Source organism: Sinocyclocheilus rhinocerous, unplaced genomic scaffold, assembly GCF_001515625.1.
Source record: "Sinocyclocheilus rhinocerous isolate Xijiao unplaced genomic scaffold, SAMN03320098_v1.1 scaffold1719, whole genome shotgun sequence".
Taxonomy (NCBI): domain Eukaryota; kingdom Metazoa; phylum Chordata; class Actinopteri; order Cypriniformes; family Cyprinidae; genus Sinocyclocheilus; species Sinocyclocheilus rhinocerous.
In genome coordinates this window covers 68052-73243 of record NW_015664048.1, presented here as the reverse complement: position 1 = coordinate 73243, position 5192 = coordinate 68052, and the positions used below count along the sequence as shown (strand labels likewise).

Genomic DNA, 5192 nt, shown 5'->3' with positions numbered 1-5192 from the left:
GTGTGTGTGTGTGTGAGTGAGTGAGTGTGTGTGTGTGTGTGTGTGTGAGTGTTTGTGAGTCATATTTTGCTCTCAAGTCAGCAAGTTTATCTTTGATCCATCTCTCACTCTCTCACAGGGGAAGAGAGAGCAATAATTCTCTTACTTGAGCAACATCTTCATCTGTGAACACTTGCTCGGGCCTCAGGGGTGATCGTGGATGCACGGCTGGTTTACACCGGGATAAAAGCTCTCTTCTCTTTGATACGGACGCGTTTGGCTTCTCTGGGAATAAACCTCATCTCTGCATTTACCGCAGAGCGTACAAGACCGCAGACTTCCCTTCAACATGTTGATGCTGTAGGGGGAAATATCTTTCATCATATAGTTCTGATAAAAACCATGTTTAGGCTATCCTCTTTTAGATTTGTAGAGGAACATTGCAAAAACAAGACGTTTTCAAAAAACACAAATTTTCGTCAATCGGAATGAATCCAATCCAGTTTCAGATCCTGAAAATGTTGTTTATGAACCCTAAACTTTGCAATACGATCCGCTGATTTTTATTGATTTTTTTATGCGCATCCGAAATCCGAACAAAACTTCAGCGCATGCGCAGTTGTCCAATAGCCGCGTTTAGAGTGAAAACCGGACAAAAACTACCGCGATAACCGGAGCAACGTGAGTATAATCGTTCTTTTTGCTTTAAAAGAAATAGGCCCATCTAAAAAGAAAACGGTCATGCCAGAACAGTATTTCTGTATTAAATATTTCGTTTTCTCCAATGTCCAGTAAGACTAAATAAAATAGGCACGTTTGTACGACGCGAAGCGTAAACATATGCATAGCGGAACTGCGCATGCGCAAGGTATTTGCGAATCCGATTTCGAAAGTAGTAGGATTCAATTATTTACATGCTTATTTTTTTTCTTATCGATCATATTATTTTAGGTGTGCATATCCCCTTTAAATCCGATCGTAATTTAATTTAAATCAAGCTAAATAGTATAGCTTGCGATGTTTAAATAAGGCTTTTCAATCCAATTGAGCCATCAATCTAATTACTAACAGATTATTGGGTTGCATGTAAACGTAGCTACTGACCTGTACATTTTATCTGGTCACAAATCAGTACGGTCAACCAGATCTCAATGCTTGGTTGTCCAGTTAGTCGATCATCCATCTAAACCAGGCCTGATAATTTCACCAATTACAGATTTAGACACTCAACAAACCACGCAAATCCGATTTCCATCAGAAACCTATTTTAGCATCAATTTCCAGCCAGGTTGTTTCAAAATCAAGGGAAAATTTGTTTTCTTACTTTTGGAGAAGAGCGGTCAGTTTGTGGTGGGTTTTTGTGTTCTTGCCTAAAATAGATTTTTAAAAGTTCCATACAACAGGTTTTTGTTAGAGAGTGGAAATCTGTTCTGTTATGTAAGTGAACAGTAACAAGGACAGGTGAAGTTTGGCTAATGGTCCGACACACAGAAACCAATCCAGAAATCTGAGAGGCCAGTGACAGAGGGAAAGTTCTCAGGACGGCTCTCAGTTACAAACACACACTCCTGTGTCTGAGGACAGTAACAGACTGAACTTTCACGTGGAGTGAATGGTCAGATTTTTGTCCTGTGTGTCGTATCAAATCACCTCCATTGATGCTGCTTTCACAGCAACAAAAAACAGTTTTAGACCATTAAAACTAGCATCAAGCATGAATCTCAACGTGTCAAAAACATACCCAGGACACCCCAAAATCAAAAGAAGAGAAATACCAAATATTCTGATAAAAGACAATGAAGGTGATGTTTTTAGGCATTAAGGTTATTTTTATTTTTTTGGCATTGGCATTCTCGCTATTGCATTATATATAAACAGTGTTGGGAGTAACGCATAGGCCAGTGACAGAGGGAAAGTTCTCAGGACGGCTCTCAGTTACAAACACACACTCCTGTGTCTGAGGACAGTAACAGACTGAACTTTCACGTGGAGTGAATGGTCAGATTTTTGTCCTGTGTGTCGTATCAAATCACCTCCATTGATGCTGCTTTCACAGCAACAAAAAACAGTTTTAGACCATTAAAACTAGCATCAAGCATGAATCTCAACGTGTCAAAAACATACCCAGGACACCCCAAAATCAAAAGAAGAGAAATACCAAATATTCTGATAAAAGACAATGAAGGTGATGTTTTTAGGTATTAAGGTTATTTTTATTTTTTTGGCATTGGCATTCTCGCTATTGCATTATTGCATTATATATACAGTGTTGGGAGTAACGCATTAAAAAAGTAATAATATTACAGTAGTACTAGGTATTGTGTTTATTGTTTGTACATGATAATATTTCGCTTTATTTACCAGTGTTATTTATGAATGTAATAATGCGATTTGTGCTTATATTTTTTAACCTAAACTACAACGTAACATTAATGTAGACCTACATACCGGTATCTAAATATGATTTCATATATTTTATGCTATATAGACCTACCACGTTACCCTCCACTGGATGTAGAATGAGCAGCATTAAACTACATTTTGGCATTTTACAATACTTATGTGGATATTTTGGATGAAAATAACAAGTAAGTAACTCAAAAGTAGTGTAATGCATTACAATTCAGAGACAGTAATATTGTAATGTAACTAATTACTTTCAAAAGACAGTAACTAGTAATATATAATGTATTACATTTTGGAAGTAACTTGCCCAACACTGTATATAAATAATAAACATTAATTAAATAATAAAGAAATTAATTTAAAAAAAGCAATGCAATAGAAAGCAATGCAATGAAAACAATTATATAGTTAAACATTTTAAATATTTTAAGGTGCATTACGGTAGAACTTATGGTTAAATTGTCACAAATAAAAATCTAAAAATAAATTATATTAATGATTAAAAAATTAATTATAAATATAATAAACATGTTCATTTTCTTTATGTAAAATACAATGCTGTTTTATATCCTTTTGATTTTGGGATGAAATATATATATTTGATAAAAGACAATGAAGGTGATGTTTTTAGGCATTAAGGTTATTTTTATTTTTTTGGCGTTGGCATTCTTGCTATTGCATTATATATAAATAATAAAAAAACAATTAATTAAATAAAGAAATTACTCAAAAAGCAATGCAATAGAAAGCAATGCAATAAAAACAATTATATAGTTCAAATGTTTTTATATTTTAAGGTGCATTACGGTAGAACTTATGGTTAAATTGTCACAAATAAAAATCAAAAAAATAAATTATATGAATGATTAAAAAATTAATTATGAATATTATACAAATGTTAGTCTAATGCGTTTCATTTTGTTTATGCAATATTTTTGATTTTGGGATGAAATATATCACAGACCTGTTTTCACTCAAAAAACATGCGACTAGTTTTCTAAATCTTGAAATCAGCTTCTGGCGGGTCACAGGAGGGTTTCACTGTATGAAGAACAAATATACTGCAGAGAGAATCCGCAGCAACATTTCGACTCAGTGGAGCAGAAGAGACGCTCAACTGTTTAATGATTACACGCTTTTATTCTCTTTGATGCTTACTGCACGTTCTCTCTGCACAGTTACAGTTCTCTGTGCTGCAGCGCAGAAGTGTGCTGTGTTACAGCGCCACCTGCAGGTCACCACAGCCTCTTCATCGACCTGCATGGATTGAGGGAAAGAAAGCATCCCAACTTAAGATCTCCAGACGTTTTTGTATCACAAAGAAAATTAGAGAGGTGGCCTATCATTTAAGATTGTTCATCGTATTTATTAAGTTTTGTAAAGTGTATTTTCTGTAAATATATGTACATGTATATAAATGTGTGTGTGTATATATATATATAAACAAACAATTATTGTGATGCAATGTGTAAAACAATGCATCATCATTCAACAACTCTACCGTAGTACTAAATAATTATTGGTAAATTGGTGTATACACCAGTTTAAAAGTTTTTCTTCTGCTCACCGAGGCTGCATTAATTTGATCAAAAATACAGTAAAAATTGTGAATATTTTTACAATTTAAAATAACTGTCTTCTATGTGAATATCTGTTAGACTGTAATTTATTTCTGTGATGCAGCGCTGAATTTTCAGCAATTTACTCCAGTCTTCAGTGTCACATGATCTTCAGAAATCATTCTAATATGCTGATTTGCTGCTCAAGAAACATTTCTGATTATTATCAATGTTGAAAACAGTCGTGCTGCCCAATATTTTTGTGGAAACTGTGATATTTTTTATTTTTCAGGATTCACAGATTAATAGAAAGCTCAAAACAACAGCATTTATGTGCAATTGAAATATTTTGTAACATTATAAATGTCTTTACTGTCACTTTTGATCAATTTAATGCATCCTTGATGAATAAAAGTGTTAATTTCTTTAAGAAAAAATAATGAAAATCTTAGACATCAAACTGATGGTTCTACCGTATCAGAGACATGGCATGAAAAGGTTTTCCAGGACAAAAATCTAAACATTCTTACTTCAAGATACATGAAGCGAAATAAAAGTGTTTTCTGAAAATTGTATTAAAATGAAGTGAGTTTTTGCTTAAAACAAGAGAAAATATCTGCCAATGGGCTTAGAAAAATAAACTTAATTCAACGGAAAAATACCATTATTTTTCTCACCCCATTGGCACACATTTGTTCTTGTTTTAAGCAAAAACTCGCTTCATTTTGGGACATTTTCCAGAAAACAAGACTTAGTATCTCAAGTCATTTCACTTTTCAAGTAAATGCATATTTATTTAAGATTGTTTAGATATTTGTACTGCAAAACAAGACAAAAATATTAGACAAAAACCCTTCACTGCAATTGTTTAGGGTTTGATGATTATTATTAGTGGCTGATAGGAGGATATTTATGGGTATTTATGAAACGAGAGCCATAAAAGATGATAAAATCCTACAGATTAACATCAGACAGATGAGACGTTTTCTTATGTAATGTAGATAACACATGTTTATCAAATCACTGACCATATTTCACACACTACACAAAGAACAAAGTATAAACTGCACACTTTGTGCATCAATCACAACACAATCTAATCTGAAAGTAAAAACTATTGTCATATTTCCTCTTTTTCAATGCTCAACACACACACACACACTCGCTCTCACACACACACACACTCTCTCTCTCTCTCTCACACACACACACACTCACTCACACTCACACACACTCTCTCTCTCTCCC

General features: G+C 33.8%; 1 protein-coding gene across 1 annotated transcript in view; it reads right to left on the bottom strand.

Moving 5' to 3' along the window:
• LOC107729587 (eukaryotic translation initiation factor 4 gamma 1-like) overlaps nucleotides 1-5192 on the bottom strand; it is a 49221-nt gene that overhangs the window by 1146 nt on the left and 42883 nt on the right. The gene's annotated exons all lie outside the window — the stretch shown is intronic.